Below are 27117 nucleotides of genomic sequence, written 5' to 3'. Positions count from 1 at the left end.
CATTCTGAGAGGCCCAAGTGAGTAAACTGCTTGAGGCCAGGAGTTAGAGATCAGCCTGGGCAACACAGCAGGACCCCGTTTCTAAAATAACTTTTTTTTTTTTTTTTTTTTTTTTTTTTTTTTTTTTTTTGAGACGGAGTTTCGTGCTTGTTACCCAGGCTGGAGTGCAATGGCACAATCTCGGCTCACCGCAACCTCCACCTCCTGGGTTCAGGCAATTCTCCTGCCTCAGCCTCCTGAGTAGCTGGGACTACAGGCACGTGCCACCATGCCCAACTAATTACCCATTTTTTGTAATTTTAGTAGAGATGGGGTTTCACCATGTTGACCAGGACGGTCTCGATCTCTTGACCTCGTGATCCACCTGCCTCAGCCTCCCAAAGTGCTGGGATTACAGGCTTGAGCCACCGCGCCCGGCCCTAAAACAATTTTTAAAAAATTATCTGGGTGTGGTGGCCTGTGCCTGTTGTTCCACCTACTGAGGAGCTGAGGTGGGAGGCTCGCCTGAGCCCAGGAGGTCGAGGCTGCAGTGAAGCATGACTACACCACTGCACTCCACCCTGGGTCTACACAAATGAAAAACAAAACCACTAAGACCAGAGCATTCGGTGGACTCGGTGCTCGTGGGTGTCACTTCTTCCAGGTGCTCTCAGCAGGAAGAACGCGGAGGCACATGTACGTACACACACGCACTCATACACTCAATCTCCATCTCCATGTGGACATTCCCATCTACACTAAGCGAACCGGGTCCCCCTGAGGTCTCCAGCCATCACTGCCTGGACCACACTGGACTCTCCTGCTCGTCTGCAGCCTGCCCTCCAACAAGGAGACTCTGGGAGACCCAGTGTTTTTAATCACTTTGTGAAACAACAGAAGAGGGAGATCACACGCTACGGAAACAGCAAAGCCACAGGGAAAGGGAGGCTCCTTCAAAGCTCATGGTTGAGTCCCAGTGAAAATCAAAACGAATAAAAAGGAGAGTAACACCTCCACTCACAATTAAAACACCCCGGAAAGACATACACATAACACGGATGAAGACTACAACCCAGTCAGTCACGGAAACAATGTGATTTAAGAAAAGATTTGAAGAAAGAGGCAAAATAAGAATCAGGAATGAGAGGACAAACCATTTTTGAAATGCAGTCTAACTCAGAAACCACCACAATGTCAAAGTAGAAGACGAGAAGGAAGAATTTCGTAATAAAGGCAAAAGAGATTTCTGCTCCCACTCGGGATAGAGTCACTGACACTGGACCTCACCTCCACTGTCGACACCACAAACTGGGTAGAATCTATGAAGCACCTGGCCTCAGACCCAGGATACGCCACGCAGGACGGCAGCCCCTGCGCACAGGCAATGCATGGGAGCCTCCAAGGCTGTAGGTGGGGACGGCGAAGCCACGCAGGGCCTGCAGTCTGAAGAAGCAGAGATGCCAGGGATGGAAGTCTCGAGCTGCTGAGCTGTTGAAAACTGCAGGATGGGGAGCCGGTCAGGACGGAGCAGCACAGAAAGGGGACTCCAGAAACATCCACAGGCATCCAAGGAAGCCTCTGAACAAACGGCTGAGGGTGTGCAGAGAACACCTGCAGGGCCTGGCAGAGAACAGCTCCGGGGCACGAGAGCTGAGGAGAGATTCTGGAGGTCACATGGGGCAGGAGACAGATGTGTTCCCACACCCAGACTGGAGAGACCTTGAGCGTTCGGCAGAGATTCCACCATGGCCGTGGAACTGGAGCCTCAATCTCCATCTACATGTCTACAATTGCCCAGTGAGGGTTTCTCTGGACCTGCCTTAATAAAGCTTAAAAACAAGCCTCAAATAGACCCTAGTTAACCAACAGCAAATTAACTGCCTGCCAGAACAAACCACACTACTCTTCAAGGGAGGAAAACAGAATTGAGACTTTCAACAACATTGCTACCACAATACCTGGCATACAAAAAAATTACTAGATAGGCGAAGCAGAAAAATTTAACTCCTAACAAGGAAAAATAAGTCAACAGAAATGCCCAGAGATAACAAAGACTTTAAAAGAATGAAATAAACATATTCAAAGATTTATGTATTTATCTTTTTTTTTTTTTTTCTCGAGACAGAGTCTCCTCTATTGCCCAGGCTGGAGCACACTGGCACAATCTCGGCTCACTGCAACCTCTGTCTCCTGGGTTCAAGGGATTCTCCTGCCTCAGCCTCCAGAGCAGCTGGGACCACAGGTGCATGCCAGCAAGCCCAGCTGATTTTTGTATTTTTGTGGAGATGAGGTTTCACCAAGTTGCCTAGGCTGGTCTCAAACTCCTCACCTCAAGTAATTTGCCTGCCTTGGCTTCCCAAAGTGCCGAGATTACAGGCGTGAGTCACCGTGCCCAGGCAATATATTCAAATATTTAGAGGAAAGGATGGACATCATAAACAAAGCAATTAGGACTCTGAAAAAAATATGGAAACTCCGCAAAAAAATAAACACAAATTCCTGGAACTGAAGAAAATCTGAAATGAAATTTTTACGAGATGTAATTAACATCAGATTAAACAGTAGTAAAGAGAAGATTACAATAAAAACATCATTTATTAAAATTTATAGAATGGAGCTAACGCAGGGCTTAGGAAGAAATTTATAACTATAAATGTTCATATCAGAAGAGAAAGCTTAAAATGAATGATTCATATTAAGAAGCTAGAAAGAGGAAGTGCATATTAAATGCAAGGTGGAAGGAAATAACAGAAATCTATGAAATGAAAAATAGACAAATCATGAAGAATTAATTAAACACAAAGTTAGCCCAGAAAATTAAAAAAAAAAAAAAATTGATCAGTTTCCCAAGCAGACTAAGCAGGAAAGAGTCAGAAAGCCAAGAGAGGAAGAGGGCATAAATTGCCAATATTAGAAATGAAAGCGGCATTCCTTCAGATCCTACAGATGCCAAGTGGGTAACAAGGCAATTTAAGGAACTGAATGGTAGGAGAAAATGTAGATGAAACAGACAAATTTTTCACAACGAGAGCTACCAAAACTGACATACAAAGAAGCAGAAAATCTAAATTTATAACTAAAAATCTTTCTACAAGGAAATAGCGGGTGCAGATGGCTTACAGATAAATTCCACCAATATAAACAAGAAATAATACCAACCATACACATACTCTTTCAGAAAACAGAGGACGATGACCAGCATAACACTGCTACCAAAGTGAGACAACAGCATTACTAGAAAAGGGAAATTATAGCCCAATACCCTCCATGAACGTGGATGCAAAACTCCATCATAAAACAGTAACAAACAAATTCAGCCATGCACTGAAAGGATAATACAGCACAGCCAAAAGAGACTCACCCAGTAATGTAAGCTTAGCTAATGCTGGAAAATCAACATCATTCGCCACATTAACAAAAGGAGAAAACAATATGACCATCTCAATTAGATGGAGACAAAGCACATGGCAGAACATGCAGGCAACTTCTCAGAAGACCAGGGACAGAAGGGACCCTCCTCAGCTGAGAAAGGACGTCTACAAAAATTGAAAGGTATCATCAAATGCTGCTGATGGAGTAAAGATTTTCCCCCTAAAATCAGGAACAAGGCAAGGGCTCTGAGCACTTCTCACTCTCACCACTCTTATTCAGTACTATCCTGGTGGCACAATGAGGCCACTGTAATGAGGCAAGAAAAAGGTGTACAAGGCATAAATACTGGAAAGGAAAAGGTCGTCTTGTTTGGCAGGCAACATGGTGATGTCAACAGAAAAGCCTAAGGAAACTGGCAAGTCCGCTACAGCTAATAAATAAATTTAGTGGCATCATGGGGTACGAGGTCAATATTGAAAATTAATTTTATTCCTATATAACAGCAACAAATAAATGGAAAATACAATTTATAAAACTGCTAGTTACAATAGAATTTTTAAACTTTGGAATAATCTTAACACAAATATGTACAAAACCTCTCACTGAAAAGCACAAAACAATGCTGAGAAAAATTAAAGACCTAAACACATGAAAAAATTTACCATGGCCATGGATTAGAAGACTCAATATTGTTAAGATGTAAATTTTCTTAATTCAATATAATCCTATCAAAATCCTGGATAATTTCCTATTTTTAAAAGAAATTAACAAAAGGATTCTTAAATGCACACAAAAATGCAAAAGGACTTTGAATGATCCAATCATTCCTGCAAAAGAAGAACCAAGTAGCAAGACTCACATGAATTTCAAGACTTACCTTAAAGCTAGTGTTAAAAACACTGTAGTGTTAATGTTGATATAAACATAAATAAAGCAGAATAATGTTCAGAACTAGACCTACACTTACATGGTCAACTGGACTTCAACGAAGGCGTGAAATCAATCCAATGGGGAAAGGAAAATGTTTTAAATAAACAGTGCTGAGAAAACGGAGCATCTTTGAGGGAAAAGAAACCTTCAATCCCTACCTCATACCAAGACGGATCACAGAACCAGACATAAAAGCAAAATTACAATGCTTCTACAATAAAACACAGGAGAGTATCTGTGCCAAGCTCAAAGCAGGCAAAGATTTCCTAGAATGTAAAAAGCACTAACCGAAAAGTGACAAAATATATTTCATCAAAATTTAAACATACACATGCTTCTATTCAATATACTGTTAAGAAAAATAAATAGGCAAGTCACAGATGGCATGTATCTGACAAAGGACTTCTAGCTAAACAACAGAAAGCAGGTGTACAGTTCAACAATAAGAGAGACAACTCAATGTTTAAGAAGGGCAAAAGACTGGAACAGGTGTTTTACAAAGGAAGAGAAATAACAGCCAATAAGCACAAGAGCAAGTCCCACGCCCTCCAGAATGGCTAAACTTGCACAGGCTGAGAACACACAAGGCGCAAAAAGGCAGGAACTAGGAGACTGATGCACTGCTGGTGGGGTGAGAAGTGGCACAACTATTAAGGAAAAGGGCTGGCAGTTTCTTATGAAGTTAAATATGCATCTAGGATTCCATAATTCTCTGGCTAAGTACTGACCCAAGAGAAACAAAACATATATCCAGATAAAGGCTCCTACAAGAATGTTCACAGCAGCAGTGTTCCCAACAGCCAGAAACTGGAAACAACCCCAAGCCCACGAACAGAAGAACAGCTAGCTCAGTAAATGACAGTGTATTCACACAACAGAACACCACTCAGTAGCCCAAAGCATAAAACCACCACTAAGATGCAACGCACAGCTAAGCCCCACAGATGTGATGCCAGGGGGAAAATGCCAGAGACAGGAGTAGGGACCATCTGATTCCATGTATCTGATGTTCTAAAAAAGGCCAAATTATTCTTTGATGAAAATAAATCAGAACAATGGCTGCCTGTTGGGAGAGAGAGAGCAGGCAAACAGTGAGGGCTGACTGGGAAGGCACATGGCGGAATTTTCTGGGAGAATGAAAATATTTTGCATCTTGACAGGGGTGTGGGCTATAGGGGAAGTCATATTCATCAAAACTCACCTAGCTGAATGCTTGAGATCCATGCATTTTATTGTCAACTTCTTAAAAACTAAGTTTTTACAAAGGAAGAAAGAGAGAAAGCATTTAAGAGAAAGCAGCAGACAAAATTAAAGGAAATTACATACAGAAAAGGCACATGTCACACCAGACCAGCCCACACCAAGGTATTCTAGTAAAATTACTAGACTTATGACAAACAGAAAGTCCTTTGATAAAAGGTTAAGTTTGGATACAAAGGAAAGAAAATCGTATTTCCTTAGACACCAGTAACACTTTAAATCAAAAGCCTATTGTTATGGACTGAATTTCTGTCCCCCTTGAATTCACAGGTTGAAGCCCATACCCCCAGTGTTTTGATGCCATTTGAAGGTGGTGCCACCAGACGTAATTAGGGTTAGATGAAGTCATGACGGGGGCCCTGGTGATGAGATTATTGGCCTTATAAGGAGAGGAAAGTTCTAGGCGGCCGTCAACAGATAACTGCAAACAGCACAAAAAGACACCCAGATATTACACACCTCCCTGGAGGAACACGGCCACCAGTGGAGTCAAGTGGCCTCCAAATAAAAATAATGTGAATGTGACCAAGGCCTCAATCCAGCTGCCAATTTACAGGAAGTACAAAAAATGTGCTAAACAATACTACAGCATGCAATTAGCAAAATTCAGACCCTGAGACACATCACAGGAAGAGAAGGCAGGCCCCATTAACAAAATAAGTGGACAGAATAAAATAAACAGGAAGGACTGATGGAATTCAGACACGTGGAGCAGAGCTGGCAGCCCGGTCACCACTCCGCACCTGTGCCCATCACCTCTGGTCTGATGCCACACTCGAGACTGTAAGGTGCTCTTCCTGTGCGGGCTGCCTGAGGGTGGTCCTGGAATTTGTGCTATTTTTGCAACTTCTTATGAATTTGTAATTATTTCAAAGTATAAACTTAAGAGAGTTTCCAAATCTGTCATCCAAGTGCAATGCATGGACCTTGTTTGATCCACATTCAACACTAAAAACAAGTCATGAGATAGCAGAGAAACATAAAGCCTGGATACTCAATGTTATTTTTAAAAAATCACTACTTCTGGTATAATGATGAGACATTTTGTGTAAAGAAAAGAATCTTTCTCTTTTGCAGACATACAGAGCAGTCACAGATGAAACCTGTTCAGAATTTCCTTCAAAATCATCTGGGTGATGTGGGAAAATTACAATTGAGTTGGGTGAGAGCCTGAACACACGGCTTTGAACACGTGTGCCCACCGAAAGTCACTCACCCTTCTTTTAAAGTCAGTTCATGAATCCAACCCCTATCAAAGGAACGCACAGAATTTTTCCACAGAGAAGCCACCCCATGAACACCCCATCTAGTCTCTTCCCCAACAACAGCTTTCCATTGGTCTTCCTGGCTTTTCAGGAGAGCAGAGCTACCTGAGCCTAGCGATTTACGCTCCAGGCCAGAGTTGCAGCTGTGGTGGAGCCAACACGGAGCCACAACGGAAGGGCTCTAGGGTCAGGTGCGGCTCGAGGATGTGAGCTCTTCTCAGCGACAGTGCACACAGCACTTCTGGCTCACAAAACTCATGTGCTTGTGTGCACACATGCATATGTGCGCTCTGCCCTTGGCACAGTTGCCATGCCGTGACCCTGTGCACACTGCCACTGTTCCCAGCAGCCCTGCTGGGCTCACTCGTATGTCCTTCTCTGTGGATGCCTTGGATGTCTGAGGCTAGCCAGAAAGTGACTCCCGTGGAACCCCCCAGTGACCCTGTGCAGAAACCACACCTGTTACCCCTCTTCCTTGTCTGAGAATGTAGGCCAAAATCCAAACCCAAGAGAGCTGGCCCCAGAGAGGTCCTGGGACCCTGCCCCAATGGCAGGCCTCGGCCTGTGCGGGGGACATGGGGCAGCTGGTACCTGCGAAGGCTGACTGAGTCTTCCTCGGCAAGGAAAAGCAAACCATGGCATGCATGTCAGCATGTGGGCCACTCCCCACCACTGCCCTCAGAGCCTCCAGAAAGAACTTCGGAGGAGGGCAGCGGGCACATGGGAATCCCGTCAACACTGACAGGAACCCCGGCTGCCCCAAACCTCTCTGCTCCTTCCCCCTCCGAGAGCATCTGCTGGGTGTGCAGGAGGGGTCTGTGGCACACAGGCCCTGCAAGCGGGAGTGGGATGACTATCGCATCATCTGCCAGGTGAGATACACACACTCCGGAGAGCTGACCGTAAAGCCAGGAGATGAGAACTCCTCACACAGGTCTGATTTAAAGGAAAGCCTGCATTACAGCAACTACTGATGATGGCTGTGGTGATTTCTTTAAAATCACAGGGTCTCACTGGGCAGGGAGGACGCGCCTAACTGCTAAGGCCCGTGCTTGAGATGCGTGTCTTGTGCTGGCAATGAGAAACTCTTCGCCTCCTGCCTTGCCTCTGTGGGGACAGCGCCTTCTCACCCAGGCGCTTCCAGGCTTCTGTCTGTCCGAAGAAGTGGGAAACAGGTTCCCCGGAGTCTCGCTGGCCAGGCAGTGGAACAGCCCTGTCTCAGGGTGGCACAGCCTGCTACTGGGGGCCCTGTGGTCAGTACTCCCCACCCCACGCCCAGCTGCATTAGACTTGCTGCTGGAGAAATCAACAGAGATGCTGAAGAGGGCAAAACCCGACACTGTTCAGGGGAATGGAAACCATCACCAGAGCTCTCAGTTTCACCAAGCGTGTGCAGACCGTATATTTCCAAGCCCAGCGAGTGGGAAGAGTAATGAAGTGGATCGCGCGGCCATGGAGCAGCTGCTGCTGGTCACCGGCAAGCACACCTTCCAGACCCAGGCCCCAAGATGTCTTCCAAAGGGATGGCCACACCCAGGCACGGTGGGGTCACAGGGACCCGACTTCACCACCTGCAAAGTGATGGCTTTCAAGACACTGGATGGACATCAGGCAGCAAAGGCTGGTGGTGCCCAAGAAACAGGAAACAAACCAGGGAGCCATCCGCTTGCCCTGTCCTTCCCAGGGAGCCAGCACAGCAGGGAAGACTCATGGAGTCCAGCAGGCTCCTGAGTCCGGGGGCACAGCTGAGGGGGCCTCAGTTCCTTGGAGTGCCAGAGAGGAGAGTACTGCTAAGGGCCGCACTGAGTCCTTGGTTGGGCACTGACCAGGATGCGGATCTAAGGGAGCCCCTGAGGCAAGAACAGAGCCCTCTCAAAGGACTAGTGACGGTCTCCAGGCTCACCAAACCCAAAACAGCTCCGCTACTCCAGCACGGAAACACCAGCAACCCAATGACAGCAGCGGGCACTCCGCAAGACTGTGTCAGTCAGGAGAAAACGCAGCCCTAATAAAACAGCCCACAACCCCACAAACGAAGAGCAAACAAAATAACTGAAAGAAACACACTCTTCCCAAAGAACTTAACTGAGCCCAAAACAAGGCTCCGAAGTATTGATTTACAAACAAAAAAATGCAGCAGCCAGGCTTAGTGGCTCTCTCCCGTAATCCCTGCACCCTGGGATCCCAAGGCGGGCGGATGGCTTGAGCCTAGGAGTTCGAGACCAGCCTGGCCAACACGGCAAAACCCTGTCTCTACAAAAAATACAAAAACTAGCCAGTAGTGATGGTGCGTCTGTAGTCCCAGCTACTCAGGAGGCTGAGGTAGGAAGGCCACCTGAGCCTGGGAGGCTGAGGCTGCAGTGAGCCAAGACCGCACCACCACCCTCCAGCCTGGGTGACAGTGAGACATCCCTCCCCCCAAAACAATGCAACACAAAACAAAACAGAGTGCAGTGTTTTGCTTCTAATCAATGACCACACCACATGTTCAAGGAAGAAAGGAAAATAATCCCTTCCTAGAAGTCAAATCAATTCATAGGAAAAGCCCCATAAATGGCCAAATGGCAGAACTAGAAAGCAACGACATTTTAAAAGTCCCTCTAACTGTAACCCAGATACGCAGAAAGCCAGAAGAAACATGAGACATGGTAAACAGAGATAAGGAAGATTTTTTTCTTAAAATCCAAACTGGACTTGTAGATGTGGGCACGAAGGTGTCTGAGATGAGCAGCATGTGGGCTGCTGCAAAAACAAGGTGGCTGCCCTCAAAGACACAGCAGCAGAAACTCTGCAGAGGAAGACGGAGCAGAGGAGGGCTCCGAATGAGATTCTGCAGAGGAAGACAGAGCGGAGAAGGACTCAATGAACAGCCCACGCCTGAACTCAGGCCACCTATAGAGGACAAGCCACAGGCTGGAAAACATAACACACAGATCTGATAAATGACTTGTATCTAAAATAGATAATCACCTCTGACAACTCAATAACAAGAAGGCAAGTCACCCCATAGAAAATGGGCAGACGGAACACAAACTTCACCAAAGACGACGCTCAACCATCAGTGGCCATCAGTGGAATGCCAAACACAAGCACAGGATACTGCAGCATACGCACAGGGACGGCCATGACCACGGGACAACCACGCCACATACCAAACGGGACAACCACAGGATGGCCATGCCATGGGCCCAATGGGACAACCACAGGATGGCCATGCCACATGCCCAACGGGATGGCCACCAGACAGCCACACCATATGCTCAAGGATGACCATGGGACAAGCATGCCACATGCCCAACAGGACCACAAGATGGCTATGCCATGTGCCCAATGGGACGACCATGCCACATGCCTGCAGATGACCACGGAACAAGCATGCCACGTACCCGTGGGATGAGCATGCCACATGCCTCACCATGGTGCGTAGAAGCAGGGCCCTGAGGCTGCTGGCGGGGATGCAAAATGGTGGAACCAGAAGTTTAGAACGCAACTGGGCAGCTTAATAGAAAGAATGGAGAGCACATATTTCTACTGAGACCCATGCACGAAGGTCCAGGGCAGCTGCAAGTGTGATCGTCAGAAAGGGGAGGCGACATGCCGGGCCTCAGCATCTGTGGCGTTGCCTCAGCCTCAAACAGGAGTGGCCCGGGAGCCATGAGGAGCACGGAAGAGTCCTACAGCAGCTGTGCTGAGTGACAGCAGCAACGGGGACAGCGAGTTCCTCCTGCAATTCCAGGAAATGTAAAGGTGTGACCGCTTCTCTTTTTTAAAAGAGAAGCAACTCCTCTCTGGGCTCCTGGCCCAGAGCCTGCCAATTGTCCCCATTAGACTAAGGGGCATCTCAAGATGTCCTCCGCAACTCCAGAGAGCCTCACTCCATCCTCCCGTTGCCTCAGAGGAGTGCAGGAATCCTCCCTGACCCTCTCAGACCCCACATCCACCCATCAGCAGGTCCTCACAGCCCTACCCACAAAACACACCAAGAGCTGTCTCTTCCCCACACGTCCCCCACCCATACCCTGTGGGCCTCCTGTGTCACTACCACGGTCTCAGGCAGGCCCCCTTGCGCCCTGCCCTCCAATTCACTCTCCATGTGACATTGAGCGTGATCCTGGCAAGTAAGCTCTGACCCCACACCCTGCTGCTCAAAGTCCCTCATGGTCCTACACCGCGCAGCGAATGAGCCCAGGTGCTCCCAGCACCACCTCTCGTACTCCCCCTCCCCCTCGCTCTGGTCCCCTGAGTCTCCTCTGTGGCCTGGGAACCCAGCACACATGTGCTGCAGGGCTGGCCACCTGCCTGTTGCCGTGGCCAGAGCGCTCTTCCTCAGCCAGCCCATGTTCCGGGCGGCCACTCGTACCCCCATCTCTGGCTGCCTACCCTGTGCTCCTCAGTCAGAAGCAGACAGGCACATCTGTCCAGCGCTCCTGTTAGAATGCAAGGCCACTAAGGGCAGGGGTCTTGTGTCTGCTATACTCCTGGTACTGGAACAGGGGGACAGCTGGCAGTCAATAGTTGCTAAATAGAAGAGATACCAAATCAGCACAGAGCAAGACAGCAGCCCTCAGAGCACAGAGAGGCTCTGGGTGAGTAGTGGGAAGTGAATGAAACCTGTCTCCCCTTCTCACTCACGTTCTCAGTCCATGCCCGTGCCCTGTGGCTCCACCGTGACATCCAGAGTGATGCTAACACCCAGGGTGCCAGGGGATCCTCCAGGGGCTGACCCCCTTGAGCCAGGTGTGGCATCTGCATGAAACATGCTGCCCCAGTGCTCAACAGGGCTCAGTCACCCACACTGGGGCAGATGCCAGTACTAAATGCGCAGGCTCAACTAGAAGGGAACCACAGCCCCAACACTGGCCACGGCAGCATCTGGAGAGAGCAGACCTCAGGATTGTGGCACCTGTGCCGCCAAGGGAAGGGAGTGGGGGAAAGCTAGCCATGTGCCCTATCTGTTGAACATGGGATCCAGCCCAGGTGAAAAGGGCCCACAGCAGGGCAGCCAACTAGACAGTGAGTGTGGGGTCTGCGGCTCTCCTCGTCCCTCAGGCTGGCCTCCACCGCCCCGCCCCGCAAGTGCACGTCTGCACACCACCGCCCACTGCGGCTGCACCGCCACCTCTCATCTGCTGCTTCTACCTCCTTCAGTCTTCCTCCAACCCCACTGCGCCTGCCATGGAGAAGGGAGGGTAGGGTACAAAGGAAGGAATCCTGCACTCCTCCATGCCCAGCCAGCACCAATGTCTCTGTGACTGCAGCCAACCCTCAGCCCGGCCATCTGTTCACAATTGCAGCCTTCCTCGTGCCTGACCTACACTGGGCGACTGTGATGAAACTGAGCATTTATCACTAACTACAACTGTGGTGAGGGCTGTCTAGGCATCCAGCCCCTGGCTTCAGCCACTCATTCCCAATCTTCGTTCCACAGATGCGGGTTGAGTAATCTTGCCCCTGCTCTCACATGCAATCCCTGGGGGTGGGAGGTGCGGAAGAAAGATATCAGAGAACAAAATCTCAGGCACTAACAATGGTTGGAAGCGAGGAGCCTACAGAATGAGGGTGAGGGATCCTGCTGGCCCCACCTGGCATCCCCTCTCAGCTGCTGGCGGCAGAGGCAGAACCCACATGGGCCGCTCTGTCTTCCGGCTAAGTGCCTGAGCGGGGCCATGGGTCTGGGCTGCTGCTCAGCGCCTCATCCCAGGTGCTACAGAAATGTGTGCTGTTGATGGCAGACAGACCAGCTAGGAATTAGACGCCCAACAGAGAACATGAAAATGCCTTTTTGACATGGCTGCTCAAGAGACGACCCTCAGGGCTGCTGCCAGATGCTGAAGCCCCAGCCCCACCCAGGGCACAGACATATGGCTCTACCCATCAGACCTCAGCTACGAAGGCCTGTTCCGTGGATTCCACGCGTCCTTCCCCAGCCCACCCACGAGGGGCCTCAGGCGCCACCAGAGGGAGGAAACCTGACAGTCAGCCCCGGGGTCAGCTCAAGGTGAAGATGAGGCCCCACAGGTCCACAGGCCCTTGAGCAGCAGTGTCCTGCCTGGCATTGTGGGCAGATGGCCCTGCTTTTTTTCTCCAGGCCTGAGCCCCCATGACTCCCAGCAGGCACGACCTGCTGGCTCCCAGGCACCTGGCTCTGAAGAGCAAGCATCTGACACCCCACTCTCCTGCAGATCCTTCTAAGAGCGGATGGAGGCCTGCTTCCGGCAGCACCATGTGGCCAGGTGAGGACACCCTGGCAGCACCTGGTGCCCTGAGGGAGAAAGTGGGGCAGCATGGGGCGTCCTGGGTCCCATCCCAGCTCCCCCGCAGCATGGGTAGGGTTAGGCCGAAGCACGGCTCCTGGGGAGCTCGAGGCACAGCATGCAGGGGGGCACTCCAGGCAGGTTCCCCTCTGAGCTCAGGCCACACGCCCTCTGCTCACAGCAAGCCCACCACAGCCCCTACCTGGAGCCAGTAAGCCCAGGGTCTCAGTATTCAGTGTGTCCAAGCCCTGACAGGCTGCGGGAAGAGGCGACTGGGGAAGGGGAAGCCCCTCCTCAGGCGACAAAGAGGAAGAGGGCTCTGTGGATGCCTGGAGAGAGGCCTGTCCAGAGGAGAGCTGGGAGCAGGCTTTAAATCTACCCACCAAGAGGGTGGTGGGGCAGGGTGTGGAGAGTGGGTGAGGGTCGGCTCTGGACTGTGGCCAAGGCAGAAAAAGCTGAGGCTGCCCAGCCTGCAGAATGTGGAGAAGGGACGGGGAGGGGCAGGCCAGCAGCTCAGGGAAAGCAGACAGGGAGGTGGACGGCTCCAGACAGCCCTGGGCCATAGCCAGACCTGGGCGTAAGGCTCAGCTACCAGGCCTGGAGCCAGGCCCCAGCCCCCACCCAGATGTCCTGGATGCCATACACATACACTGTCACCTCAGGTGGCACTGTTCATCCCCATGTGGAAACATGGAGTCCCTACCTAGGCCCTGCCCCACCCTGGAGATGGAAATGAGGCAGCCTGGGTCAACTGAGAGATGCCCCAAACAGCTCCTTGCTCAGGCTCCAGACTGGACCCTGTCCAAGTGATCGCACACATGGTCTGCAGTGCCGGACACAAGGGCAGATGACCAACACCCCCACGACCACAGAAGCCCACAGGGCTGGCTGCCAGCACTGCAGGGCTCTACCGTGGGGGCCTCATAGCAGCGGACACCCCAGAGCAGGGCCCTCCACGGGCACAGGTGTCCCCCACACACTCTCATACACTGATGTCTACAAATGGTCACGTCTGGGACAACTTCACAATTGAACCGGGTTCCTGGGGCAAGACCCATCTGCAGGAAGGCCCAGATGACAGCAAAGCAGCTTCTCAGTGCCTGTCACCAGTGAACACAGCCAGCATGCTCTCCAGGGCATATGTGAGGGTCTGAAGAGGGGCCCTTGGTCTCCAAGGTCACGTAGCACCCACCAGTCCCACGGGCTCCTGGTCTTCACTGAAAGCCACAGGGGAGGCTGGAAGGCGCTGGCCAGGGGCGCACCTGGCTGGGGTGTGGGAGCCACTCCTTGCAAGCCGCATGCCCAGGAGAGAGCCACGAGTGGCAGCCTTCTGATCGCCAAGAGGAAGCGCCACTCACTCAGCCTTGGCTGGGGTAGCTCGTTCCTGCCTTCCACTCACCAGAAACCCACAGCGGGGAGCCTGCAGAAAAGGAGATGTCCCCAGGGAGAAAGAGGCCAGAGAGCCAGGAGGATGTGAAGAGAGTGACGGCCCGGCCCGCCCACCCATAATGGGAGCAGGGCGCTCCTAGGAGGAGGAGCCTGGCTGCCCCCGGAGCCTGGCAAGGGCAGGTAGGTGGGAGCGGGGCAGCCTTCCACTGGACTCCAGACAGTACCCGCCACCCCTTCTCAGTAGCCTACACAATTTACAGCTGAGAAATGGCCCATGAGGTTGAAAATCACGATGATGACTGCACCAAGGGGGACGTCAGCCCTGGAAGGGTGAGGGGAAGGGAGGTCTGAGCTCAGGAGGCAGTTTTTTTTCCAGGGCTGCCAGGGCCTCCTCCATGGAAGGGCTCACGGCACCTGCCCACTGGGTAGCCCACACAGCTGGTGGCGCCTGGCACCCACGCCATCAGCTGCCACAGGAGCTAAGACTGTTAAACAGGTGGCCCTAAAAGAACCCAGGTGACATGAGAGCCCCATGTGTGAATTCTTCCCCACAGCTCCCTTCAGAGTAGACTCAGCCAAACAGAGAACTTGAGGTGGAGGCTGCAGTGAGCAGGAAGAAACCCACGCTGTGTGTGAGTTCGAGACAGCCAGCGCAGGGCACTCAGGGACTCCCAGGAGACCCCCAGGGCTTCCTCAGCAGCTGTGTCACTAACATCTGCGGCACAGAGTGCCTGGGCTAGGCCAGGGCCCTGCTCTCCTGACCACACGCCGAGCCTGGCAGCCACCAAGGGTGAACTGAGGTGGAGGGCCCGCGCTGGGGCACAGATGCTACGCATAGACCTTGTCAGAAGACTAGGCAAACCATGGAATAAAACGGGAGGGAAGGGACAGAGACGCGTTCATGGACAAGATTCTAAGTGCCGAACCCCACACGAACATCGGCGTGTGCTACCCAGGCTTCCCCCCACTTCAGCCAAGAGGCGGCTGCAGGGCAGAGCTGGGACGTATGTGCACCTCACCGGACCCCACCGCTAGAAAGGAGTCCTTTGATTGGAACTCAAGGCTGCCTTCCTCTAAAGCAGGAGTCCCCAAACTGCGGCCCCCTGAGGCCGTTTATCCGCGCCCCTCCCCCAACACTTCAGGAAGGGGCACCTGTTTCATTGGTGGTCAGTGAGAGGAGCACAGTATGTGGTGGCCCTCTAACAGTCTGAGGGACAGTGAACTGACCCCCTGTGTAAAAAGTTTGGGGACACCTGCTCTAAAGCATGGCCTTGCTGCAGGAAAAAAAACAAAAACAAAAACAGATTTAGCCACCCTGGCCCAACACTTTGGGAGGCCTAGGTGAGAGGATCGCTTAAGGTCAGAAGTTTGAGATCAGCCTGGGCAACATAAGGAGACCCCTGTCTCAAAGAAATCTTCAAAATTACCTGGGCATGGTGGTGTACTTCTGGTCTCAGCTACTTGAGAGGCTGAGGCGAGAGAACTGCTTGAGGCCAGGAATTCAAGGCGACATGAACTATGACTGCACCACTGCACTCCAGCCTGGGTGACAGTATGAGACCCTGACTCTCTAAATAAATAAATGATAGTTAAAGGAAACACAAATGTGCATTTTAGGAAGCAAACACACTGCCTTTGAACTTGGTTCCAGGACCCCCAAATGGCTTTTGAAGCAAGTAGACCCCAAGGCAGGGATCAGCAAGACTACTCAGAAAGGAACCATGCCCACATCAAGCTGAAGGCTGATCCGAAGGGGGTTGGGGGCTCGTAGAGGGCCTGCCCAAAGAGGGGAGCAGCTGGGTTCTGGGAACAGCCAGCTCTGAATAAGCAAGCTTCAGAAACCCTCAACTTCCTCAATTTTATTGCTAAGGAAGCAAGCTTGACGGGATAGTCATTCAGGGTCCTGGTACCCGCTGATGAGTTTTCAGATCTAGAAAAGACCCTGTACAAACACTGAAAAGTAACGTTGGAGGTTCCAAGCCTCCACAGAGTCCTGGAATACAATCCCTATAGTGACAGGAACAGAGAAGGTTTTAAAAAAGAAAATCCAAGCTGGGAAAGCTCTGCAGAAGGAGCCCAAAGGAATTCAGCCTCCCTAAGATACACACTGTGCCCCCATGCTGAGTGTCCCCACAGAGCCTCCCAATACCGCAAAAGGATGGGGGCAGGTATTTCCACATCCATTTCAGGCATGGGAAAATGGATGATAAAAAAGCTCCCAGCCCTGGCTGCAAGGCACAGCATAGCTACCAGGCATACACATAAAACCACAAACATAGGGCTGGGCGCGGTGGCTCACGCCTGTAATCCTAGCACTTTGGGAGGCCGAGGTGGGTGGATCACCTGAGGTCAGGAGTTCAAGACCAGCCTGGCCATCAAGGTGAAACCCCATCTAAAAAAAAAAAAAAAAACCCCCACAAACATGGCTCCAGCTGAGCGGACAAAGAGGTTTCCCAGCACTTCATCCACCCAAGTTCATAAATTTTCTTAACAAGAACAATCCTAACAGAGCTGCCCCCTGGATTGCCCCCCTCCATTCAGGTTCCCCCGGGGCTGCCCGCTTTGAAGTTGTGTGTGTGTGTCTGTGTGTGCCCCGGCCAGTGTGCATGTATCTGTGTGTGCGTGTGTAACTGGCTGTCTGGCAACTGCTCTCCCTTCTTTCTTGCTCCTTCTCTGCCCCCCACCTCCAGCCTGTGACCCCCATTCTTCTTGGTCCTTTGGGCCCCTGAGCAAGCCGCAGGCACACAAGCTCAAGCCCACCATGAGCAAGACCCTGACTCCTCCGCTCTCCCTCCAGGCCTCCTCTAGGGTCTGCTCACCCCTGGCTGGTCAGGTGCCTCCTCCCCCTGCACCCTCATCCTCTCAGCCTCGCTCCTGCTGCTCACAGCACATTGTCCTCCCACCTGGTACAGCCCCTGTCTACTCTGCACCCAGCACTGAAGACAACCGAAACGACCACCAATCAGTGAAGGAACAAGCAGACTGTGTCTTATCCACACGAGACCGCGTCTCAGCAACAGAAAGAACAAGGTTCTCACACAAACACACGGATGAATCTCAAAGTATCAAGCTAAGTGAAAGACGCACACACACACAAAAACCGGGACTCTGACTGCATTAATGTGAGAGTCCATCAAAAACAGAACCATAGTGCTCGAAGCAGCCCCATGGCTGCCGAGGGCGTGTCAAGGAGTTGGCCTCAACGGGCCGGCGAGGCCTTTAGACATCCTGTATCATGACTGTGTGCGGTTATGAGGCCACCTGCATTTGTCAGAACACACCAAAGTGTACACTTTATTGCATATGACCTACACATACAAAAAAGTGCATGCTCCACACTGGTGATTTTACTGAAGATAAATCATACTTCTAGAAAGCTGACCAAACACACACACACACAGAGTCCACACCTGAAGAAAAAACCCTGGACTCTGGGCCTGCACATCACCACAGGTGAATCCATAGACAAGATGGAGAATGCTGACAGCGAACAAGGCAGGGGAATGGCTGCGTGACTCCACAACACCAAGCTCAAAGTTGGCTGGATGCCAGGGGCTGGGGGCACCGAGGAGGGGCGCAGGGGCCGGGGGCTGCCGGCTTTCCAACTGCATGTCACGGGCCGGTGCATGTTTCCGTGTGCTACACTTCATACCTAACACCCAAAAAGGAAATGTTCAGCAATGTTTCTACAACAGAGGACCGCTGTGCTCATGATGCTTCATTTTTGCTAAATGGTGCTTACCGTGTGTTCACTTCATAGTTCCCAACTGTTTTTTGCTGTTTCGTTTATTTTATTTTATTTTATTTTTGAGACGGAGTTTCACTCTTGTTACCCAGGCTGGAGTGCAATGGCACGATCTCGGCTCACCGCAACCTCCGCCTCCTGGGTTCAGGCAATTCTCCTGCCTCAGCCTCCGGAGTAGCTGGGATTACAGGCACGCGCCACCATGCCCAGCTAATTTTTTTTGTATTTTTTTAGTAGAGACGGGGTTTCACCATGTTGACCAGGATGGTCTCGATCTCTTGACCTCATGATCCACCCGCCGCGGCCTCCCAAAGTGCTGGGATTACAGGCTTGAGCCACCGTGCCCGGCCTTATTTTATTTTATTTTCGAGACAGAGTGTCACTCTGTCATCCAGGCTGGAGTGCAGTTGTGCGATCACCACTCACTGCAGCCTGCACCTCCTGGGCTCCAGTGATCCTCTCATCTCAGCCTCCCAAAGTTTACAAGTGTAAGCCACCGCACCCAGCTAATTTTTAAATTTCTTTTGTAGAGACCGATGTCTCATTATGTTGCCCAGGCTGGTCTCCAACTCCTGGGCTCAAGCAATCTTCCTGCCTTGGCATCTCAAAGTACTAGGATAAGAGGCGTGAGCCAGCATGCCTGGCCTCAGTTGCTTTTAAGTGAACAATTTCACAGTCACAGAAGCTGTGCCTACGTTTTCAAGATGGAAGCAAGCAAGCCACATGTTGGGAATGGGAAAGGCCCAGGGCCACCTGGAGGGCAAACCATCCTTAGGGCCTGGGGCCAAGGATCCTCAACCCCACCCCCAGCCACAATCCCCAGTGAACACACACCCCCAGGGGCCACAACCAGAAGGCCAGCAGCTTCAGACAGCTCCAGGAGGCAAGGCCGGTGATACGCCAGGCTAGGCCCCTGCAACACGAGAAGTCACTACTCCTGGTGACAGAAATGTCCCAGGAGCCCTCTGAGAAAAGCTGCTCTGTGACTTTGGACAGTCGGGAGCGCCACATGGAGCCCCCATACTGTGCATCAGAGGCAGGGAGAACTGGAGTTGCCAGGCAAGCAAAACCTGAGGTGGAGTCTCGGAGAGACCGCTCAGGACACACATGCCCACGAGCAACACAAATCAAAAGGAGACCACAGGCCACCAGGAAGTCGCAGGCTGGACTAGGAGGGGGTAGCCAGAGAGGGGCAGGTTTCTGCAGGGAGAGACACTGGTGCAGGGGCGGGCACGAACCCTTAAGTCCCGAGCTTCTCCTCACACGGCAGCCAAGGTCATTCCTGTTGACCCCTGTGCTGGCAGCCTGGCTCAAGCCTTCACACACGACTGTCCCCCAAGACGGGACAGTAGCATGTGGAAGGGAAAGGGGCTTATTCCTACATGCTCGGCCCAGAGTGCAGCACAAGCCTATTCTGTCCCTGGCTTGCCTCCACTTCCCAAGCAAGCACTGCCCTCCTAGTTCCCACAGCCCAGTCAGCAGAGGATGGGGCAGAGGAGGAGAAAGTGCCATCAAGTCTACCCCAAACCCATCCCTGCTCCTAGCACGCTGGCCAACAAGCCTCACACCAAAGAGGAAAATGCCTGAAACACATCAGCTTTCTTCCACGCCACCCTGGTAGGAGACAGTGACAGCCTCTCTTCCTAGTGCAAATGGCTTCTCTTCCACAGCTGACCTGGAGGTGCCAACATCCATGGAGCACCTGAGACCTGAGGTGACACTGCAAGCATGCTTGAAGCAAGCCAGGGTCATCCCAGCCCTGAAAGAAGTCCCAGGCACTGCCACAGGCCTCTCACTCTCAGGCAGTGCGCCTTCCACAGCACAGCCTGGGGGCCACAGGACATCCAGGAAGACATGCGGGGCCAGGCTGGAGGTCAAGTGCCCTCCTGGGGTGAGGGTGATCACAGACTGCTAGGAGGCCAGGAGCCAGGCGGAGGCCATGCAGAAAGAGCCACCTGGAACCATCAGCAGGAGGGCCGGGGCCAAGATTTCAGTATAATTTTAGAAGGCAGAGTAATGCACCACCACACCTCCAAAATTGTCCATTTCAAGTTCAAGTCAAGCCAAACTCCAAACAATTACAGTGTCTACTGGAGCCTGCCTAGTCATTCTGCTGGCCCCCAGCCACCACTGGCTGCGGGAGGACAGGGGCCTCCAGCGATCCCTGACCCCTCTGCCTCCTGAAGTCCGAATTTGGCTTGAGGAAAACCCCTGGCCTGGGGGACAGGTGAGAGGGCTTAAGAGCGCCCATCATGCCGCTGAAAAAAGTGAAGCAGCCCCCACACTCACCTACTCATAGCAAGGTGGTAGGGCATGGATTGATGGTTAAAACAAACAAGAGGGCTCACGATCCCTCAGGATCTCACAGGCTCAGAAAAGGCAAGGGACAGGTGAGACCCTGCCTGTCTGTCACTTCTCACTCTCCCCATCCCCAGCTTCACCAGCCCAGCAAGCGTGAGCAAAGGCAGCCAGCACCCAGGCTGCCTAAGAACAGGGCGGTGGAGCCCTGCCAGGCCACCCCACCCTTTTCTGGCTGGTATAAAATCCTCGGCTGCAAAATTTAGCCCAGGCTGAGTTACAAAGGAAGGAAGCTGGGAGCTCCATGAGGGAGGAGCAGTGGCCTGCAAGAGCACGCCCCTCCTTACCCCGCAGAGTCCCCTGGAGCTGCTGAGAAGTCAGCCCAAAGTGCCCACTAGCCGGCCCCTGATGGTCTCTGGCTGTGGGGACCCTCTTGATCACAGGCCTGACCAGTGGTACTGCCAAGGTCACCTGGCCTGCAGGGGCTCAAACAGAAAAACTCGAAATCAATGTTTCTGTCAGTATATTTTCCCCAAAAACTAGTGATATCAGTTGAGAAACAGCTTTTCCTTAGAAAAATGCCAGACGGAAATGGAAGTGTGTCCCTGAACTCTGGAACAGTGTGGGGAGTCTCCAGAGACGGACACAACCCAAGAGAGGCATGGGGGTGATGGTGCCCTGCGCCCCCTCCACGGTCCTCAGCAAAGCCACCGCCATAGGTCTGTGGGAGAATGGGCACTCCTGATGTGTGCGCAGGTGGCTCTGGGTGGGCAGGGCAGTTTTCCAGGCACACATCGGCCACACTGCAAAGGGTGTGGTCAAAAGTCACTGCACAGACCCCCTTGAGTTGACAGCTCGAACAAATACCATCCTCCCTGTCCTGCTGTGGATGCTGGGTGTGTGGTGCACCCAGGGCAGGGCTCTGGCCCCAGGTGTCTGGTAAAGAGGGTACCATGGTGAGCTCCCGAAGGCTGGGAGGGAGGAATGCAACTGAAGACCTGGAAGCCCACTCCCAGGGGAAAAGGGCACCAGGCAGGCAGGTGGGCAGCTCCTCAGAGCACATTCCCCTCTAATTGGAAATGCTGTTTTCATCTTTGAAACTGGAGGAAAAGCGTCACATGTGGGAGTACCCCACATTCCAAAGGTGACAGACACAAGACGAAAAACTAGAGTGGGAGGTGCCACTGCCCATACTTCAGATTCCTCAAGTGGGGGTCCATGGCTGAGGCAGCACAGGGAGGGGACACAGCACAGGGCGCCCTGGGGAACAGAGCTGTCCCACTGCAGGACAAGGCCTGGCCCGGCAGCCCAGTCCCTCCTGCACAGTGAGTTCTGCGCGGCCTCTGCACTGGCCACCTGGACAACCCTGGCCCAGCCTCAGGCCTCAACCGGAGAATCCTCCTCAAACCCTAGTCACTGGGGCCTGCTCTCCCTCTCTGGGTTACGCATGTGCCCCCTCAGGCCGGCCTTGTCCCTGAGTCCTCAGCCCCAGGAGTCCCCAGGCTGTTCCCTTGCCCCCAACGTCATTCTTGCCAGCCTCTGCCCAGTGTCACCTAGGAGACCCCAGCCTCTACCTCAACCAGCCACACCATTCACTCCGTGTCCTGCTGGGTCTGTCAGTCCAACAGGAGCGGGAAAGGGGAGTGGGAAACAAGGCAGTGGGTGATTTTCTGTTCAGTCCTGGGAGCTGAGAACAGGGCCGGTGCTGGCAGCTGGAACCTCAAAGTGTTTGAGTGAGTGAGCTCCTCATATACACATAAGACTGTTTGCAAATCAGTAAGAACAAAGTGACCATCCCCCCCACCCGCCTAAAAATAAAGGGGGCAAAGAAAAAACCGTCCACAGGCAGAAAAAAACTACAAATGATCAATAAATGTAAGAAGATCAATTTTCTTAGTTCAGAAACAACTGAAGACAAGACCTTCCGATGGCAGCCAGTGCTGGGCATCCCCAGGGAGAAGCTCCTCAGAAAGTGAAGAACATCAAATTTTCAGTAATCTTCCTTTTATAATTGAAACAAATGTGTACTATCTATATCCTAACATAGATTTTTAAAACCTATACACAGCAAAACATTTCAGTTTCCTGAAAACTTCACACACTCGACGATGCCCGCCTCACTCTGCACCTGGAGGCCTGTCTTCGAGGAATGAAAGGAATCTGGTAATGACGGCTGAAAACTGGGTCCCAGATGCTCCCTGCTGAGGAATGGAGATGCCAGTCACCAAATCTGCACAAAGCTCCACCACCAAGAGGACCAATTGGCACACACGGCGTGCAGACTCCCCAGAAGGGTGGGAAAGCCACGTGGAAGACAGTGGGGCCATGGGGTGCATCCACCCCGCATTTTAGAATGGAGAGAGCCACACAGAAGACAGTGGGGCCAGTGGGGCCATGGAGACCATCCACCCCACATTCTAGAACGTAGAGAGCCACATGGAAGACAGTGGGGCTGGGGGGGCATCGCCCCATGTTCTAGAACATGCAAAACCTCTGGACAGACGAGAGGCTTTCCTGAGGATGGCACAGGCTACAGGCACTGCCCATACAGACCTGTACATTCACCAAAACTCACTGAATTGTATGCTTGAAATCACAGAATTCTGCTGTATGTGAATGATGCCTTCAATACAGCTGCTTCCAGCCGGGGCATGGTAGTTCACATCTGTAATCCCAGCACTTTGGAAGGCTGAGGCAGGAGGAGCTCTTAAGCCTATGTCAAGACCAGCCTGGGCAACATAGTGAGACCCCACCTCCACAAAAAAATTAAAAATTAGCTAGGCGTGGTGGCGTGCCCCTGTGGCCCCAGCTACTCGGGAGGCTGAAGCTCCTGGGACGTTTCCATCACCGGGAATCATGACTTTTCACATTGCGGGAGTCGAGCCTGGCCTATCACCGGCCTTGCCTCCCGGGGCTGTCTGAAGCTGCCGGCCTTCTGGACGTGCTTCCCCACTGTGGGTGTGCAAGATGCCATATGACAAAAGACAGCTGCTCACACACGCAACTTGTCCAATTCAAGCAGAAGCTGCTGAGGCACAAACAGGACGACGACTGAGGAGACGGCCCGGGGGGCCTGGCGGCCGCCCCTGTCACACAAGCAGCATCAGAGCCGGGGTGACTCACTCCGTCATTAGAACTTTCAGGGGTAAGGCTGAATTTACCTGTTTTAGGAAGTAAACCGGTTTTCCCCTCAAAATGTCCTTAACAAGTAGGCAGTGCATGCGGAACAGGAGAGAATAAAAAGCGCAGCAGGTGCTGTGAACTCACGCGTTGAGACTGCAGGCCACCGGCGCCACTCTGCCAGTCTCAGACAAGGTGCTCTCACCTGAGTTGCTCATGATGAAGCCAGGCACAGCCCGTCAGAATGTGGAAGACCCAAGACGGGCCTGAGGCAAGGCCGCCCCCAGCCAAACACGGCTGGGATAGGGCCCTGGGCCCCCCGGGCAGGCTCCAGGCAGTTCCTGATGACCAGGGGTGAAAACCTCATCTCTGACTCCCCGCTGCTTGCGCAGCCACACGCGGTGGTCCTGCTGCGCCCCACCCAGCCTGCCACCCGCTGCCCACTCCCTCCACATCCTTAGACTCTTCCTCTCTCCTCATGCTCACCTCCTCAGAACTTCCTGAAAGGGGTACTTGGGAAGTAACTTTTTCAGAACTCACACGTCAGAAAATATTTTCATTCAACCCTCACATGATTGATGAGTGAACTGATGCTAAGGCCTACTATGGAAACGCTTTTCTGACAGCACTTTGAAGACCAACTTCTAGTTTCCAGGTTGGAACTGATATTCTGACTCTCAGCATACCGCAGATGAGCTGGTGCTGCAGTCTGAACGTGTCCCCCAAGAGCATGTGGTGCTGCAGTGCTGGGACGTGGCGGCTGGTGGGAGGTGATTAGGAATGGGGTGAGGCTCTGCCCTCCCGATGATTATGCGATTCTGAAAGGGCTTTGGGCTGTGAGTTCCACCTCCTGCCCTTCTGCCTTCCCCACAGGGTGACGCTGCACAATGGCCCTTGCTAGACGTGGGACCCTCTATCTTGGGAGTTCCAAACCTCCAAACTATAAGAAATAAACCTCTGTTCTCTGTAAACCACCCAGTCTCGGGTATTGTTTCAGCGGCACAAAACAGACTAAGAGGTTTGTATGTTTTGTGTTTCCCTCTGGAAGCTCTATCCCTGGTGTCTTCTGCTGTGGCCTTTCCATTCACTGTGCTGGATACCACGTGAACCCATTTAATCTGTGAATTCAATCCTGGAAACTGTGGCATTCCTCTGATGATTTCCTCCCTTCTGTTTCCTACTCCTCCTGGAACTCCTACCAAGCTGCAGAGGCCCCGTCTGATGCTCCGTTTTCCTGCCTTCGCACTCCTGCCGTCCACGCCTGGTGGCCTGCCCTGCTCGGCCTGCCTGCTGGGAAGGGCGCCCGGCGCCATCTCCCACTGCCCGCTTGCTGCCGACCCTCCTCGCGCAGGCACTCTCTGCTGCGCGCCGGACGCTCCTTGCTGTACAAGTCCGCTCTTCCTTCTCGTGCCTGCTGCCTGGTCTCTACAACCCTGAAGAGACTCACAGGCGCTCTGCTTTACTGTGGTCTGGGCTGGCTTCCTGCTTTCTCACCTGCTTTGGTCTATCTGGTGACCCCTGCCCCTCACATCATATGTGGCTGGGGGGTACCGCAGAGCTCACTAACAGCTCTAAGTGCACGTTGGCGGAGGTTCGCTGGGGGAGTCTGGCTCTATTCAACACCTTTCCAGCATCACAGGAAATGACATACCAGATTGAAGGGACTCACCCACACCCAACATCCACATCAATGAATGAAGAGGCCACATCAGGGAACACAACTGCGAGATTTCAGAACACCAGGGAACACGGGGCAGCCCCTGCTCCCCATTCTGAGGGTCCAACGGTATTTCTCTTGGGCTGGGCAGACTCCCATTCTCTGCCTGGAGGGTCGACCTCAGCTGCTGAGGTCCTGAGGACCCAGTGTGGGAGGGTCAGGAAGGGGACCTCGCACGGTGGATGTAGAGAGCTGTCAAGGCTTCCTGTGCAGGATGACACCCTCCACTGCGCCAGGGTGTCAGCGGACAATGCTACAATCCCACAAGCTCAGACTCATCCTCCAGACTTAGATCAGACGTGAAGGGGGTATACAGCTGCTTCCAAATACACCTACAACCTCCATCCAGGGAGCTCCCAGACTCCACTTGGAACCACCGCAGCTCCTCTGTGAAGACACTTCCCCTGCTGGTCAGCTTTCCTGCGTTTGCATTCACTCCACCCGAGCCTCAGCTTTCCAGCTTCCAAAATGGGTCTGCTCTCGTCTCCTCTGTCCTCTCTGCTCCTCAGGCTTTCTGCCTCTTCAAAACTCCGGGCTGCTTATCCCAGGTGGGGTCGGGAGGCAGGGCCAGCACAGGCTCCCTGGTGCTGGTCAGCCAGAGCCCTAACTCTCTGCTCTATGGCATGCTACCGGGACAGGAGCACCCAGGAATGGCAAGGGCACCACGCCGTTCATCACCGCAGGCCACCTGCTTGCCTTTCCGGAAGCCCCCACCAACAGCTGCTGCACGACACCCGCACTGCTTCTCTCTTCACATAGCAGGTTCCTGAGGAGCCCTGCCAAGCAGGAGCTCTGAGCTGCAGCACAGAATGTGCTGGCCCCAAATCCATGCCAGCACGCAAGCTCGGCCCCAAGTCTGCTGTCAATAACCGTGCAACAAGCTCGTGAGGTTCACAGAGTCCCACCCTGATGGGGAGAGCCACAGGGAGCCCCAATCTCGGCAGTGACCAGCCCCAGGTCCCCGCACAATGTGAGAGTGGGGACGGCAGTGGACGGCAGCTCTTCAGCAGGGCGCTACCTTTAGAGGGACCTCAACAAGTGAAGACAGCCCAGGGCCGACTCTGGGGCAAATGCAGACCTCCTCCTGGTGCCCCTTCAGAAAAGATACTCAAACACTGGCCCCCATCACAAGCTGGACATGGTACCAGGTGCAGGCTGACTCAGTGGGGCACACGAGCTCTCCCACCACGGCTGCACCACATGGCTGGTAAAGGGACAGCCCTGGACACCCACCTCCTCAAGCACGTGTGCACACGCATGTTCTCCTACGCAGCACTGGCACCCCACTCCCATTCTGCCCCAGGCATCTGGCGCGTTCCCCTGTGCTCGCCAGCTTGACCCCACAGTGGCAGAGGGACTCACAGAGGGAGTCACACTCAAGTGTTGGGGCTCCAGAGTGGTCCCCAACCACTGTGCTCACAGCCAGAACCCTGCAGGGTGGCTGTGCCTATGGCCATCACTGCCCAGCGCCCGGCTCCCTCCAAGCAGCCAGCAGCGCCCTCTGGTGGAGACTGGCCTCAGCCTCTGTGGCACTGCATTCCCATGACAGTGGCTGGTCGAGTCCCCAAGTCCTAGAGAATGTCCCTCTCTCCATCAGCCCTGGGAGGGTCCCTGGCACCCTGGTCTAGGCCCCCATTCTCCACAACTGCACTCCTTGGCCCTCCAGGGACTAGAGGCCTCAGGGGTGCTCCTGGGAGCAGAGTGCGGGGATCAGCCTGGACCCTCCTCAGAGGCACAGACTTCACAGAAGCACGAGGGGCTTCGGAGCAGAGGGGGCTGCCACTTATC

General features: G+C 52.9%; 1 protein-coding gene across 1 annotated transcript in view; it reads right to left on the bottom strand.

The window, feature by feature from the left end:
- The window catches only part of MOB2 (MOB kinase activator 2), a 69941-nt gene that overhangs the window by 20544 nt on the left and 22280 nt on the right, over positions 1-27117 (bottom strand). The gene's annotated exons all lie outside the window — the stretch shown is intronic.

Source organism: Saimiri boliviensis, chromosome 6 (genome assembly GCF_048565385.1).
Source record: "Saimiri boliviensis isolate mSaiBol1 chromosome 6, mSaiBol1.pri, whole genome shotgun sequence".
Classification (NCBI taxonomy): Eukaryota; Metazoa; Chordata; class Mammalia; order Primates; family Cebidae; genus Saimiri; species Saimiri boliviensis.
Note: the sequence above shows the minus strand (reverse complement) of the source record. Positions and strands in the feature narration are given on the sequence as shown.